The sequence below is a fragment of the Cornus florida genome, unplaced genomic scaffold, assembly GCF_030987335.1.
Source record: "Cornus florida cultivar Cherokee Brave unplaced genomic scaffold, ASM3098733v1 CherokeeBrave_3.0.0_Hap2_Chr11, whole genome shotgun sequence".
NCBI classification, from domain to species: Eukaryota; Viridiplantae; Streptophyta; class Magnoliopsida; order Cornales; family Cornaceae; genus Cornus; species Cornus florida.
This window is the reverse complement of record NW_026775581.1, coordinates 46,722,811-46,741,351: the sequence shown is the minus strand read 5'-3', so window position 1 is coordinate 46,741,351 and position 18,541 is coordinate 46,722,811.

Genomic DNA, 18,541 nt, shown 5'->3' with positions numbered 1-18,541 from the left:
AACGTCTAAGTCATAAATGAATCAATAGGATCAATCCTGAGCTTTATTAGAACGTCAAAACACGATTTTCAATATCGATGCAATTTAACCAACATTGGAACTTCCAATACAACGCATAAAGCACAATTTCGCAAAGTTAACATCCTGTAACTTAAAATGGAACGACAATTAAGTTACAACATCATCTAGTTATCAACTTGAAAATGAAATGCGAAATCAAATAAAGTGGATACTCGGACGTCACGCCGGATCAGACCGACAACATAGTTACTTTAGGGTTACTAGCCCATGGGTAACCTCCCTATGTGTGCACTAGACCATATAGAGGGACTATCCCCCGTACTAGAACCACGTCCTAGCCATAGTCAAACAACGACATCTCCAAGTTTTCAAAATCAACAAGTTGTGCAACAACACATATATCAACAGGAATATGTAGGATAATCAACTATCTACTAAGCACAACCAAATTTGGAAACCTATACAATACATGCTCTAAATCCACAGCTAATATGATATGATGAATGTCGAATCTTCAGTGTGCGATTCGTTACATGTTATGTATGAAAGATATTAAACACAAAGTGTGCAAATCATTACACAAGGCAACAATATATTCAATAAGGAAAACATATTCTCATGAATACAAACATAGCAACTATGTTATCCAATGTTCAAAACATAACCAAATAAATATACAACAAGTCTAAGTCCATGATTTGAATATAGAAACCACTTCTAAAACACAACTAGATCATGGAGCAAATTGATATAATTTAAATAGATAAACACAATTAAATTCTATAAATTCCAATTCAATTCCAATTAACCTCAATTTAACACATGTTAAAGGACATGGCAAGGTCATCACCTATATCCATTCTAAAACTTAATTAGGTTGTTAGAACAACAAAGTAGAACTTTAATTAAATCATGCTCATTTAAATCCCAAGGTTCTAAAACAACTTCAAATAGTCCCAAATTAATATATACTAGTAAACAAGTCATGGCCAATACAAATATCAAGTTAAAACCTTAATTAAGCTAATGGGACCACAAAATAGATTTTAATTAATTCTTTTAATTAAAATCTCTTGATTTTCAAACTTAACCAAATGCTCTCAAATTAATCTATGTTGGAAAGCATGCCAAAAACTAATGTAATATTACATTACAAGTTTATTTCATTCAATTTAAGACCATGTGAATTAAACTTTCACTAAAGTTAAATATAAATTAAAAGTTCCAATTCTCATACAATTAATCTCAATTTAATATATGTGAACAACTATACATAAGCTTAATTAATAAGCATGCCACAATACAATTCCAAGTTGTATATCACCATGAGAATTAAATCTTAAACAAGGAAATTAATTAAATGAAAGGTTTTAAAACCTCACCGAATATTCTAAATCAAATATATGTGAAGCTATATGGCACATAGATCAAGAATATCAAGTCAGAATTAAAATGGAGTGAATAGTGCACTCGGGGCAAATTAATTAATCAAATTAATTAATAATTATTAATTTTCAAAACACCTCCAATTACTTTCAAATTCAACTATGTTGAAGAGCATGTTAAGGCCTAATATAATATGCTAACACATATTAATTTCATGCTAGTTAAGGCCATGTGAATTAATCTTTCACCTAAGATAAATATTAAATAAAATCTTTAATACTTATTCAAATGTTCTAATTTTAATACATGACAATGAGCATATCAAGGGGTAATATAAAATCATGCTACATGTTTAAACCATGTCATGAGCAACCGGGAAAATTAGATCCCGTACAAGAAAAATAAATAATAAAATCTCTAGATTTTATATTTAATCATAGAAACAAGTAGTATAAGCATCACAAGCATGCTATATAACAAGAATTTAAACCTAGAACATCTCCTACCTCAATTTGAGATGAAAATCCCAAAGGCCCACCAAAATGGAACGGCTTCGAATCCGACGAAACTACTACGTTTTGTCAGGGACAACGCCGTGAACATAACCCTCATGAAAGCCCCATCAAAATCATAACTTGACCTCAAAACCAAACTCAAGAAATGGTTAAAACTGAATTCTAATAAGGGGGAAAGGTAGAGCACGGCGAGAGGAACAACAAACGTTAAGGCCGAAGACTTTCCATCAAGAAAAAGTGAACCAAAAGAGGAGAGAGAAGATGGCAGCACCCCTTGGGCTGCCATGGGAGCTCCAGGTCATGCATGAAGAGGGGAGAAGATGAAAAATGAAATATCGCACCCCCCTTTTATAGAAATCTCAAAAAGTGCCCCGAACGGGCCCCGCCAGGTCCGAAAAACTAAAATTTGAGCAGACACGCTCAAATGGCAAAACTTTGTGAACGAAAAAGATTCAAAATGATAAAATATGAATAACAGAAGAAACAGCGTCAAAAACTAAGTCCCGAGCAAAAAGTTATACCCCAAACAAGTTCAGCGGCAACCGGGTCCAGAAACTCTAAAACTGGAGAAAAACGACCAGAACGGAATTCTATGAATTTACAAGTCAACAAAAAGTGAAAATGAATCCCGTACGAGGATCTAGGCTCCAAACAAGACATTTTGCAATAACTTTCGTTAATTGCACAATGGCCCCTCCAAAAAGTGAAAACTGCACTTATGGCCCAGAATGAAAATATCTTCCAAAAATATTTTCTTAAAAACCCCTAAAATAAAATATCTTCAAAAGATATTTACGAAAAACACCCCAAGAAAAGAAAATAATTTCAAAGAACTTTGCATCCATGCCTCTATGGACACTGGGAGCAACCAGAGTACTTTTTTGCAAAAGTAAAGATACGTATTTCGTGGAAACCACTCAAGATGAAGGCACGTGAAGTCAAAAACCAACTCCGAGCATGAGAAGTGAGGTTGTGCCAACAATGTGACAAATGGGGAAAAGACAGAATAGGGAAAAAGACGAAATAGGGAAAAGGACGAAAGACGCATAGTGTCCGAAAAGTGAAAATGCAGAAATGACTCGGTTCTCAAAGGAAGTTGTCAATCCACAGAAAAGAGTCTCAGGAACCAATTCTGAGCACTTGAGATGACACTAAGCGACACGAAATAGAGCTCATAAAAGAAAATTAAACGAAAAAAAAAATTCATTCGTAAAATTTCAGGAAAAAGGAAAGGAAGGCAAATGACTGGGTCGTTACAACTTCGATCGATCGAATAGCTATTGAGATCGATCGAAGTTTATGGAATCTTGTGGATAAGGACAAAAGCTCAGATCCGTCTTGAACGGCTTAGATCGATGAACTTTTGATCGATCGAATATATTCTGAGATCGATCGAACTTGATGACTTTCCACACTTTGCTTCACTTTGCTCTTTTCTTCCATTTAGCTTGAGATTGCTTCAATTATGCTCTTATTTGACTGAATTAGCTTATTTTGGGGATAAGCACCTAACAAGGGCAATAACACGAAATTAGTTCAAAACGAAAAAGTAAGATAAATAAAGGTCCTAGAATACCTAAGTTTAAGGGGTTTAAAAGCGCACTTTTCAGGGCTCATCACACCCCCAGACTTACATATTGCAAGTCCCTAGCAATGAACTACAAAGTAAATGAATGAAATGAACAACTATACAACTATGAACTAGAAAGCAATAAATGGATAACACCACTTTCGTAGGGAACACGATTACATTTAGCTTATACAACAAGCCTTTTAAACCGCTAGGTTACTCCCAGTGGACGAGTGAAGTCTCGTGAAGGTTTCCAGAAATGATACCCACAAACATTAAGCTCATTCTTTCAAAAGAGATACCAATATTGCAAACAAGCATTGGGAGAAAACTACCTCAAGTATGCAATTTTTTAAACATTTCCAAGCAATCTCCCAAAATTTTAACATCAAATAAGCAAGTATGGTCCTCCACACATCAAGAAAATGATCATGCAAATCAAAACAACTTTAGAATCCGTTTTGAGTGGACTAACATCAAATATGTTGCTATCTAAGTCAACTAAAGAAATGATCACATCCTTACTCTCAAACTAGCATATAAATCTAGTACCGATCATCAAGACAAATAGTGGACCTTTTATTAAAGCTTTATTGATCTAGGTGCGCTTATTCTTTTCACTTTTTTTTTTTTTTTTCCCTAATCCTAAAGATCAAAGATAGAAGTATAGTGCAATGTGTTGATTTATTAAGCTTTCTAGCGATCCATGAGGTTGAGCGTTAGGTTAATGACTCCCCAACTAAACGGCTTTAGGGCATTAGGTGTACAAACACCCCTGAGGACTTACAAGCTTAAATCAACTAGGGTACAAATCAAAATAACCTCCATCTAATCATTTCCCACTTCTCACCTTTTAGGAGAAGTCCTCACTTTTTTTTATTTGCTTTTGCAATTTTTTTTTATTTTTTTTAAGCAAGTTCAATTATTAACCTCGAGTTTGGGCCCTCCACCTTTCGGCGCAAGAAGTTCAGTGCTTGATGAGGCTAGAATCCCGGCTACTCAATGAAAAGGGTTTGTTATCCACCTTTATCAAAATAAAAGCTTTCAATGCACTACTAGCTCAATTGGGATATAACCAATTCAATAATCAACAAAGCATGTACCCCACAAATAAATGCTAGTGTGCTCCTGTGCTAGTGTAGAATCCTAGAGTGAATCTCTAAATAATCACAAAATTAAGATGATGTAGACCACAAGTGCAAGCATGATATCAATCTTTCGAAAAATTTACTCCTAAATGACATCCACAAGGCATACAAGGAGTATTGGACTCTCAAGTCAAGCAACTTTTAAATTTTAAGCAATATAGTCCTCAAAAGATCAAAATCATAGCTAGTTATGGACCAATTATAGACAATCCCTCAAATACATAAGTCATGCTCAAAATTTTGAAGTTAAAGCAAATACAATAATTAACACCATTAACTCCCCTCCCCCCCAAACTTAAATGGCACAATGTCCTCAATGTGCAAAGAGAACAAAGGAAAGAGTATACCAGTATAGCTATAACAAAGAATGGCTGAGACACAAATATCCAAAGTGGGTGATATAATCCCCCCAAACTTGGGATTAACTGTGGTCCTGAAAAGATGGCACTGGATAAAAGTTCATTAGACAACAAAGGGGATAATAATAGTGCACAGTGGACATGCAAGTCTAAAAATCAATATCCAGCTCATTAAAAATAATAATATCACAGATATGTATAAAAATGAAAGAAAAGTAGGGAGATCAGGCAGAGGATGTAGGGCAGGTAGGGCGTGATCCTCGAATATCTCTGGATATGCCCTACAGTGCAGCTAGAACGTCTGAGCGGAGAGATGCCACATCTGTGCTGAGGGAGACGACATCTGCTCTAAGAGAGACAACATCTGCCCAGAGAGAGACAACCTCACCCTCCAATGTCTGGAAACGTTCTCCTAGGCCAGGTGTCTGAGCTGGAGCCTCAAGTATGACTGGATCATGAAACTGTGGTATGTCCTGAGTCTGCTCCTGAGAATGAACTCGTAACCTTGCCGGAGAGTGGTGTAGAAGCTCCTCTGCTGGCAGCTCTTGCTCTAAATCAATATCCATATACATATCAGCAGCTACTGGTGGGTCTGCTGGATCGACTGCTGCAGCTACAACTGCTGCATGCTCCATCTCCTCTAACTTAAGCTCCTCAGCTACTAAAATTGCCTCCTCTTGCAAACTCTTGATAAGAGCATTGTAGCTCTTATCCCAATCCTACTTGCCAAAGTGGCAAGCTCCTGTCTCTGCACGCTCATCTGTACGGTTAGGATAGCACTAATCTCTAAGGATCTGAGTAACAAGATGGCCAAATGGTAGAAAAGTGGCTCACTTGGGCTTAGCCTTGCTAATGTAAGTAGAATATAACTTCATCATGACACTCTAGAAGAGTTCCGGTATAGAAACCCAGTGGCCTGTGTAGAATCCATATAAAGCAACTAGAAAATCAGACTGACTCTAGATCTTATGGCCCACCATAAATACGTTTTGGTATAGGACTGAATCGTAGAACCATAGCTCATCAGGCAGATAAGTTCGAGTGGCGAAAAGCTCGCCATCTACATAGTGGCCTGTGAGTGCCACAGCTATGTCTGCGTAAGAAGGCCTCCTCTCCAAAATAGGATAATGAACATCGGGAAGGCAGACATGAGGACATTGGGATGATCTCGTTAGAATCTCAACTGTGATCCGCATGGGATAACCACCGATAGTGGTCTGCAGCTCTGATAAGTTACCCGGGGCCGGACGGAGATGCTAGTAGAATAACTGAACAAGCAGCGGATAAACTGGATAAATGACTGAGGCAAATATAGCTGAAAGACCCGGACATCATCGTAAGCTGGCCGGGTCAGTAAATACCGTATAACGATCTAGCTCCTCATGGATCCAGATCATTAAACGGGTCCTTACCCGACCCAAAAAGGTCCGAGGGTAATATGATCATTTCATGTTAAATATAAATAACAAGGTCTAAAAAGGGCAAATTGGTGATTTGCCACAAATCCAAAAATTGAGACTCAAGGGTATAACAGTCATTTTACTTGTATCACGTAACAATTAAAATAAGGTTCTGGGCAATATAGTCATTTCGGGGTTAAAAATACAATTATTACTCTTATTTGGGTCATAAAAATAATTACGTGTAACCTCACTTGGGTGCTAAAATGTAATTTTGGGAAACTAAACACATATTACTTAAGTGACATAAACCGATCGACATCTCCACACTATACGTCGACTGGTTTGAGTTATGAATAGTGGGAAAACCCACTGTCGAGATACCGGTCGACGTATGGGAAGCCATACGTCGACTGGTTTGGGACATGATACCGGTCGACGTATGGGAACGTCGACTGGTTTGGAACGTAGGCAACAATAACCCACTGTGATGATACCGGTCACGTTTGGGAAGCCATACGTCGACCGGTTCTGGGAAATCTTCACTTCCACTTCCCACTGTCCTATGTAACTCACGTACACCAACTTTTGATAATTCAAACACCCACGCCACTACACTTACGTGTAATTTCAATACATTTCAACAATAAATTCAATAGCAACAACCACGTTAATAACAAAATTTACCACACGTCACTAAAATACACTTAAGGATTTGGTGTAATTAAAAGTTAATTACATTTTCTCAGTGGCCATGAACACAAACTTATTTACATTCCCAAAACTATAATTACACATGAAATGGCCAAATACAAAATAGCAAAAAAAAAAAAATCATCTTCTAACGACTTTCAAGCTTGCGGAGGATTTTCATCCGCCATTTCCTTGCTGTGACCTGAAAAATATATAAGTAGGGTGGGGTGAGCAATTTGCTCAGTAGGTGACACCTAAGACGTACCTCATGAGACCCTGTGAATCCAAAACAAAGAATAGGCCAATAGGAGTTAGGGTCATATAACATAGGGAAGAATACAACATGGTTATCATTCTCAACACAAATAATATGATGCAATGGAGATGCAATGCATGCCGATGTCGCTCCCCATTTTCATAATCAGAATCATCGCTTTCAACTATTAATACAGCCCGCCCTTTGGCGACCCCGCAACGACACGAGCAGAGGATTGGCTAGTGTCCCTGACCCTTGGTACCCCCGCGGCGTCATTATAGGGCCAGCTAGCTCAACCACGCTAGGGCGACTCCCTAGTCCCCTCTAGGCTATATTAACCTCCGGCCCTTTGGTACCCCCGCGGCGACTTGGTTTTCCAAAACACTTTCATCAAAACATTCTTTCCCAAAACTCATCATTTTCATTTCAAAACAAATTTCTTCCCTTCATACAGCCCAATGGTGTACATGCATGTCTCATGATCTCAATACTGTGAAAATGAGGAATTTGACACAACACAAGTAAGCATGTTCTCATACTTCTAATATTTAAACAATAATTGAATTATTACAAAATACAATAGGGCATGTTTTCATACACCATTCATAGCATGTGAACAATACAATAGGCATAACTCACAATATAAACATGCATTTCAAATAGTGCAATCAAGACAAGTCTTCACATATTCATATATATGCATTCAAGGCATTTTTAGGCTACAATTAACACAAATAAGCATGCTATAAGACAATTCAAGTAAATTAATTCACCAAGGTGCATGAATAATGTGAATTAGGAAGCCCCTACCTCAAATTGAGCAAAACCCTTAAAATAATCAAGAATTTCGAAATCCAAAGGAAGCACCAAGGCATTTTTAGGCTACAATTAACACAAATAAGCATGCTATAACACAATTCAAGTAAATTAATTCACCAAGGTGCATGAATAATGTGAATTAGGAAGCCCCTACCTCAAATTGAGCAAAACCCTTAAAATGATCAAGAATTTCGAAATCCAAGGGAAGCACCAAAGCTGGAATTGCTTACACTGGCACGTAGAGCTCGTCGTGCTCTCCGTTTTACCTCAAATGGTACTCAAAAACTCCAAGGATTGAAAGGGTTATCAAGCTTCAAAATTGTTTCCAAAAAGAGAAGAAAAATGGAAGAGAGAGGAAGAACCAGCGGGGAGAGAGAAAAATGGAAGGAAAATGTGGTCTCTAGACCACTTAAACAATAATGGTGGGGCTCACCAATTTTCTTTTCTTTTCCCTTTTTCTTTATTTCTCCATTATACACCATATAAACATATAAATGCACATCACCCAAATACTACATCATTCTCATAAATTAAAATATATGAAATGCAATTGGACCCAACCACAATTCCACACGCAACATGTGAAAAGATAGAAATACCCTTGCATTATCCAAATTCTAAAAAATTTGAAAAATGCTGAAAATTGGAAACGTCACAATCTCCCCAACTTAAAAAGATTTCATCCCCGAAATCAAGCCATACCTGGGGAAGAAAACAGCTCTGGGTACTTGGAGCGAACCTGCGGTTCAAGCTCCCAAGTAACCTCCTCGACTCCGTGGTGTCTCCAAAGAACTTTCACTAGCGATATCGTCTTACCCCTTAACACCTTCTGCCGTGTGTTAAAGATCTAAACTGGTCCCTCTTCATAGGTGACATCTTCATCAATGTCCACATCAACCCAATTCAAAATGTGAGATGGATCTGGTTCATATTTTCGTAGCATCGACACATGAAACACATTGTGAACTCTTTCCATCCGTGGCGGTAAAGTGAGTCTGTAGGCAACCTCCCCTACACGGTCCAAAATCTCAAACGGTCCAATGAATTGTGGCGATAACTTGCCACTCTTCCCAAACCTCATCAAACCTTTCTGTGGAGAAACCCGTAAGAAAACATGGTCTCCTACCTCAAAAGATAGCGGTCGTCTCCGCCTATCCGCATAACTCTTCTGTCGGTTCTGAGCCGTGAGCATTCTCTGTCTGATCAATTTAATTTTCTTGGTAGTCTCGAGTACAAGGTCAGGTCCTAAGGCAGCTGTCTCGCCTACCTCTATCCAACAAACTGGAGACCTATAAGGTTTGCCGTATAACGCCTCAAATGGAGCCATCTCGATGCTCGCCTGATAACTGTTGTTATAGATAAACTCAATAAGCGGTAGATGCTCTTCCCAACTACCACCCAAGTCAAGCACACATGCTCGAAGCATATCCTCCATGATCTGGATAGTACGCTCTAACTGGCTGTCTGTCTGTGGATGAAATGTTGTACTAAGACGTAATGCTGAACCAAACGCTGCTCGAAGTCCCTCCCAGAACTTCGAAGTGAACTTGGCATCCCTATCTGAAACAATGGTTATTGAAACTCCATATAACCTTACAATCTCCTTCATGTAAAGATTACCTAGTGCTTCTGCATTATCTGTTGCCTTAATAGGCAAAAAGTGGGCCGTCTTGGTCAATCTGTCAATGATGACCCATACAGCCTCGTTGCCTCTCCATGACCTTGGAAGACCTGTTACAAAATCCATAGCAATCTATTCCCACTTCCATTGCGCTACAGGCAATGGTTGCAACAACCCTGTCGGTCTCTGATGCTCGGCCTTCACCTGTTGACAGGTAAGGCACTTAGCCACAAACTGTGCAACATCCTTCTTCATCCCATTCCACCAATATTGACACCTCAAATTGTGATACATCTTAGTACCTCCTGGATGAACTGCAAATTGGGAAGTGTGAAACTCCCGTAGAACATCCTTACGACAATTTGTGCGAACAACCAACAAATCTCTAAACCATAGACCCCCATCTGCATGCAAGGTCCAATCTTTCACTGTCTCACCACTAGAGATTAAAGCATGAATGGCATTTAAACCCGAATCCTGTCTCTGTGACTCAATCACTCGTCCAACAAGAGTGGGTTGAGCCACAAGACTAAACAAGAATGCCGACTCATTGCAACCATCCTCATCGTAACAATACAATCCCATTTTCGCCAAACTTTTAAGCATCTTCCACTTCCGGATAGCCAAACCGGCCAAAGTACCACGAGATTTCCGGCTTAAGGCATCAGTTACAACATTTGCCTTGCCTGGATGATACTGCAGATTAAAATTATAATCCTCCAAGTACTCAACCCATCGTCTCTGCCTGTTGTTCAAGTCCTTTCGGGAGAAAAGGTACTTGAGACTCTTATGATCTAAGAATACCTCGAATCTCTCACCATACAGGTAGTGTCTCCAACACTTCAAAGCAAACACGACTACCGCCAACTCCAGATCATGGGTAGGGTAGTTGTACTCATGAGTCTTCAACTATCGAGACCCATAAGCCACTACTCTACCATCCTGCAATAACACACAACCCAAACCATCACGTGAAGCGTCACAATAGATCACATAACTTAAGCCATGCTCAGGTATCACTAACACTGGAGCCGTAGTCAGCCTTGTCTTCAACTCCTGAAAGGATGACTCACAGGCTTCATTCAATGTAAACTTGATCCCTTTCCGGGTCAAACGGGTCATAGGCACTGCCAAACGAGAGAAATCTTTCACAAATTGTCGATAGTAACCCGCTAGACCAAGAAAACTTTGGATCTCAAACATATTCTTGGGTTGCTCCCAAGTCAAAACTGCTTCAATTTTTGATGGATCAACTGACACTCCACCGTCTGAAACAACATGTCCTAAAAACTTCACCTCTTGTAGCCAAAACTCACACTTCTCATATTTGGCATACAATCAGTGCTCCCGCAAAATCTGCAACACAATACTCAAATCGACCTCGTGCTCCTCCCGAGTTTGTGAATACACAAGAATGTCATCAACGAAAACTACCACAAACTGGTCCAAGTAATGGTGGAAGACACGGTTCATCAAGTCCATGAATGCCACTGGTGCATTAGTCAAGCCAAATGGCATAACAAGGAACTCATAGTGTCCATGTGTACGAAACGCTGTCTTCGGGATATCCTCATCCCTAACCCGCAACTGATAATAGCCAGACCTCAAATCAGTCTTTAAGAAACAACTGGCTCCCCTCAACTGATCAAATAGATCATCTATCCTTGCCAAATGATACTTATTCTTGATGGTGGCATGATTCAAATTTCGGTAATCAATGCACAACCTCAAAGAACCATCTTTCTTCTTAGCAAATAAGACCGGTGCGCCCCACGGTGACACACTCGGTTAGATGAAACCTTTCATCCTCAAATCATCAAGCTGCCTCTTTAACTCTTCCAATTCAACGGGTGCCATACGATACGGTGCCATAGAAATTGGTGCGGTACCGGGCATCAAATCAATAGTGAACTCCACTTCTCGGTGTGGAGGCAACTCCGTCAAATCCTCTGGAAACACATCTAGAAAATTACAAACAACTGCTGGATAATTTTCTTCCACAACATCATCTTCCTTGGCTAGAAGGCTAGCCAAGAAGTAATCACCACGACTTCGTCCACGAATCCCATACAACGATAAAGGCTGGGAATCACTCCGATCTCCCATGAAAAAGAAACAGTTTCTTTCTGGAGTGAAAACTATAACTCTTCCTCTGAAATAGTCAATCGTGGCACGAAAGAAAGCTAACCAATCCATCCCGAGGATGACATCAAAGCTAGTCATCTCGAGGAGGATAAGGTCAAACACAAAAGTTCGTCCAATTATCACAATGGAACAGTCCCTCACAACTCGGTTCAAAGACACTGAAGCCCCAACTGGCGTATCAACACACAACACCCGATCTATGAAACTGACCTCTAACCCCGATGCAAGTGTAAATGATGATGAAATGAAAGAATGAGATGTACCAGAGTCAAACAAAATACGGGCCCAAGAACCAAACACTGGAAATATACCTCGGAGAACTGACAGTCCAGGAGATGGATCAGTCGGTGCAAGTGCAAAGACACGTCCCTGCTGTGCCTGTGCTTGAGAACCACCAATCTGAACACCAGACTGCTGTGCCGACACAGTAGGAGTATCCCTCCTAGCTGGTCGAGAACCTTGAGAAAACATGGCAGGTTGTGGTGGTGGCGGTGGTCTAAAACCTGACTGAACTGTAGCCGACTATGACGGTCTCTGCGGTGACCCTCTGCCACTACCAGTGCCTGCTCCCTGACTCGGACAATCTTGAATCAAGTGACCCTGCAGGCCACACCCATAACAAGCCCTTGGAGTTGGAGAAACTGCAGACGATCTCATAGGGCAACTAGACTTGTAATGCCCTGGCTGCTGACACTGAAAACATACTACTCCACTATTGTCAGACCCAACTGGTATAGGAGTGGTAGGAGCAGATCGTGCAGACTGTTGCTCCTGAAACTAAAACGGACCACCTTTATTCCTCTTCCAAGAAGATCCATCTGAAGATGGCCCTACACCTCTCTTTTGCTTCAATTGCTCTCTTCTTACATCCTTCTCTCTATTGTCAGCCTCCAACATCAAAGCCCTTTTCCACTATTTCAGATTAAACCTTAATGAACTGTTCTGTGATCAACGGTCTCATTCGATCATTAAGACCGGAAACAAACTTCCGAGTCTTGTCAACTTCATCTCTCACCGTTTCTGGAGCAAAGTGAGAAAGTGAAGTAAACTTGTTCTCATATTCTGCCACCGACATATTGCCCTGGATAAGGTTATGAAACTGGTCCTTTAGCTCCTATCTTTTAGAAATCGAAAAATACTTTTCATAAAAAAATTCCTTGAACTTATCCCAACTCAGCTCCTCCACCTTGTACCGGCTCATAACCGACTTCCACCATAGTTTGGCATCCTTAGCAAACTTATAAGTTTCTAAGATGATCTTCAGGTGATCCTCCGTCACATCCATTGAGGTCAACTGAGTTTCAACTTGATCCATGTAGTCTTCTGCTACCATTGGATCCGCACCGCCCTCAAACATAACCGGCATCAACTGAGAAAATCCCTTAATGATCTTGAGACGCTTCTGAGCTGGTGTCTCCTCAACTTAAACTGTAGGTTGTGGTGCCGATTGTGACTGAGCAGCAAACGTTACCTTCACGGCACTTTATAACAAATGATTTAACTCCAGTGCCACAGAACCTTCACCCACTTCTACGGGTGCTTCAACATTATCCCTCCTCGGGGGGACAACTCTTGGGGGAATCAAGTCCCTAAGAAGTGTGTCATCATCATTTAGCTCCTCCGGATTGGAGCTAAAGCTCTCGCCAACATCACCCCTAGTCGGCCTAGGGCCAACTTCCCTGGTTTCCTCACGTCGTGACATCGTGCTATAAAATGAGAAAACAGTTCAAAAACATGATGCTAAAGTCCACCGTGGATGACTTAACATAAAATGATGCTGTAACGACACTAAGCCTACAAAACTATACAAGAAACATTTTAACGTAACATTTAAGCACATAAGCAATTAAGCATGCTTTTTCATGAAATAATACACGTAGCAAGTAGTCACGTAAACAATGCAAACAACTTCCCATGCAACTCTATGTAGGCTTCTACCCGTCATCCTATAGGTTTTCGAACCAAGGCTCAGATACCATTTTGTAACGACCTAGCTCCTTATCGATCCGGATCATTAAACGGGTCATTACCCGACCAAAAAACATTCGAGGGTAATACGGTCATTTCACGTTAAATTTAAATAACAAGGTCCAAAAAGGGCAAATTGGTGATTTGCCACAAATCCATAAATTGAGACTCAAGGGTATAACAGTCATTTACTTGTATCACGTAACAATTAAAATAAGGTTCTGGGCAATATAGTCCTTTCGGGGTTAAAATTATAATTATTACTCTTATTTGGGTCATAAAAATAATTACGTGTAACCTCACTTGGGTGCTAAAATGTAATTTTGGGAAACTAAACACATATTACTTAAGTGACATAAACCGGTCGACGTCTCCACACTATACGTCGACTGGTTTGGGTTATAAACAGTGGGAAAACCCACTGTCAAGATTCCGGTCGACGTATGGGATGCCATTTGTCGACTGGTTTGGAACGTAGGCAACAATGACCTACTGTGATGATACCGGTCGACGTTTGGGAAGCCATACGTCGACCGGTTCTGGGAAATCTTCACTTCCACTTCCCACTGTCCTGTGTAACTCACGTACACCAACTTTTGATAATTCAAACACCCACGCCACTACACTTATGTGTAATTTCAATACATTTCAACAATAAATTCAATAGCAACAACCACGTTAATAACATAATTTACCACACGTCACTAAAATACACTAAAGGATTTGGTGTAATTAAAAGTTAATTACATTTTCTCAATGGCCATGATTACAAACTTATTTACATTCCCAAAACTACAATTACACATGAAATGACCAAATACAAAATAGCAAAAAAAAAAAAAAAAAAATCACCTTCTAACGACTTTCAAGCTTACGGAGGATTTTCATCCGCCATTTCATTGCCGTGACCTGAAAAATATATAAGTAGGGTGGGATGAGCAATTTGCTCAGTAGGTGACGCCTAAGACGCACCTCATGAGACCCCGTGAATCCAAAATGAAGAATAGGCCAATAGGAGTTAGGGTCATACAATATAGGGAAGAATACAACATGGTTATCATTCTCAACACAAATAATATGATGCAATGGAGATGCAATGCATGCCGATGTCGCTCCCTATTTTCACAATCAAAATCATCGCTTTCAACTGTTAATACAGCCCGCCCTTTAGTGACCCCGCAGCGACACGAGAGAAGGATTGGCTAGTGTCCCTGACCTTTGGTACCCCCGCGGCATCATTATAGGCCCAGCTAGCTCAACCAAGCTAGGGCGATTCCCTATTCCCCTCTAGGCTATATTAACCTCCGGCACTTTGGAACCCCCGCGATGACCGGGTTTTCCAAAACACTTTCATCAAAACATTCTTTCCCAAAACTCTCCATTTTCATTTCAAAACAAATTTCTTCCCTTCATGTAGCCCAATGGTGTACATGCATATCTCATGATCTCAATACTGTGAAAATCAGGAATTTGACACAACACAAGTAAGCATATTCTCATACTTCTAATATTTAAACAATAATTAAATTATCACAAAATAAAATAGGGCATACTTTCATACACCATTCATAGCATGTGAACAATACAATAGGCATAACTCACAATATAAACATGTATTTCAAATAGTGCAATTAAGACAAGTCTTCACATATTCACATATATACATTCAAGGCATTTTTAGGCTACAATTAACACAAATAAGCATGCTATAACACAATTCAAGTAAATTAATTCACCAAGGTGCATGAAAAATGTGAATTAGGAAGCCCCTACCTCAAATTGAGCAAAACCTTTAAAAGGATCAAGAATTTCGAAATCCAAGGGAAGCACCAAAGCTGGAATTGCTTACACTGGCGCGTAGAGCTCGTCGTGCTCTCCGTTTTACCTCAAACGGTACTCAAAAACTCTAAGGATTTAAAGGGTTATCAAGCTTCAAAGATTGTTTCCAAAAAGAGAAGAAAAATGGAAGAGAGAGGAAGAACCAACGGGGATAGAGAAAAATGGAAGGAAAATGTGGTCTCTAGACCACTTAAACAATAGTGGTCGGGCCCACCAATTTTCTTTTCTTCTCCCTTTTTCTTTATTTCTCTATTATACACCATATAAATATATAAATGCACATCACCCAAATACTACATCATTCTTATAAATTAAAATGTATGAAATGCAATTGGACCCAACCACAATTCCGCACACAAAATGTGAAAAGACAGAAATAACCTTACATTAACGAAATTCCAGAAAAATTGAAAAATGCTGAAAATTGAAAATGTCATACCGGGAGAAGAAAGAAATGTCGAACACCAACTCATGCACCACCTGAAGGTGTGAGTATCTCCTGTCAGGTCTCTCGGGGACCAGGTCTGGCTGTACCGGTGGTGGTGAAGGAGATGGTACATGCTCGGCCTCAGCTAAAGAAGATGATGCGGCAGCCGAAGACTGTAGTCTAAAGTCAGCGGATGGGGACTGAGCTGTACTTGCCTCTGACTGGTCCTATATCTGCTCTGGCTGCTCAGCCTCATCCTCCTACTCTGGCTCTGGCTTAGGAATGGGGTCCTGGACGTGAAATGGGCCTGCCTGGTCATCTAATCTACGCCTAACTCTGAGATGATAATGTCCACGGGCAACAGTTTTGACCCTAGCCATGGCCTGCAAAATAAAAGGAAAGTTTGCAGAACAGGTCAGCAGCTGAATAAGGAAATAAGGCATAGCATATAGAAACATGTATGTTAAATAAGATAAACAAAATAGAATAAACGACATGAATCTATGCAAGTCATAAGAAATAAGTGACATTAAGTGACTCATGCTTAGACAGTATAAGTATGGAATGCATCCAATATGGAAACACAGGCAAGTATGAGATAGCATGGAATCACAAAAGATGGTGTGTGAAGTGTATATGCAAATCTGTAAAGTTCGATCGATCACAAAAATGTAAGATCGATGAAAGTTAGATCTATTTGGAATTGAATTGGATTGAGTGAGATCGATATATTTTCGATCAATCTGAGAAATACCAAGATCGATCGAACTCTGCAACTGATGCAAACCGTCACAGATCTGTGACTTTGTTGACACGGGGGCACCCAAACAAGTTTGTGGGACCCACAACACAACAATAACACGTAAATAAACAAGCATCTTGGCCCACAATCTCAAAATCGAAATCAAAATTAAAATTTATACAAAAATATATACACATACATACATATATATACACGCATGCTCAAAGCTTCAAATATGGAAAAAGATTAAGCATGAAACTTCAGATCTAACATAGTGACATCAAAATCATATGATTTGTAACTCGAATCAACATCAAAAACTTAAAACTCACCTTACTCGAGGAGAGAAGTGGATCGAAGGAAAGATAGACGAGATTTGAGATGAGGGAGAGGGAATCGAAGCTTGGGAAGCTTGCCGAAGTCTCGTCGGAGATTGGGAAAATTGGGTGCAGTGGCGAGAGAAGGGGTGGGTCTTAGATCGATCTTTGAAATCGATCTAATGACTTTAGGGTTATGTTTTTAAAAACTGGTCCCGACAAGTTCGATCGATCTGAAAAAATCTCAGATCGATCGAACATAAATCGATCTTGAAGAAAGAACAGATCGATCTATTCTTCGAAAGGATAAAATATTATTGAAAATTTTGGATTTTTAACAATAAAATAAAAGTAAAAATTAAATAAAAAACTTTTTGGAATTTTTAAAAACATTTGAAAAATAAAAATAAAAATAAAAATAAAATATTTTTGGATTTTTGAAAATTTTCCTAAAATTAAAAATATTTTTGGAATTTTTGAGATTTAAAATAAAATTCAAAATATTTTTGAAGGTTTTCTTTCTTTCTTTTTTTAAATTAAATTAAATTAAAAATTAAAACGAGTAGTCAAATCATGGTCAATAAGGGATACAGATCGATTAATCCCAGATCGATCTGAAATACATTTCGATCGATTGAACAGGTGAAAAACCTGCAGACAATTCAAACGATGCACAAAGAGGCCTTTTTCATGGATCTCAAAAAAATTTCTAAGTGTGGAGTGAAGATCGATCTAAGAAAAAGTTGGAGTAATCTAGGGACTTTCAAATCGATCCAAGAAATTTTTCGATCAATGCACAAAGAGCTAATTTATGCAGGAAATTCTCGATCAATGGAACAAGATGATTGGATGCAGGAATGGATGTTCGATCGATTGAACATCTTTTGAGATCGATCGAATAGGAATAAAATGCCTATTTTTAATATGAAAGTGCATGCATTCTCAATCATAGTTCCTATCAATGTGTGTGAACCCTAAAACATATCTAAGCGACGCAAGAAATGAAATTTAAAATAGAAATGAGGGAGGAATAGGGTTGTGAAACCCTACGAAATGCACTAGTCTTTAACGTCTCTAGCAAGACATTGGGCTCTTTTAGCCCGGATCAAATATCTTATTATGCATCCCCTCCTTAACGGGGTGAAAAACAATTTGAATCCCACCCAATGAATGGTTCCCTAAAGAATTCATTGGATTTGATTCAAGCGACGTTAATAGTCCTTGGTTAAAACAACTATTGGGCTTCCATGCCCTTGGAAAATTTATCTTTGAAGCAACTTTCTTTGAATTATCTGTGGTAGACAAACCATGGAAA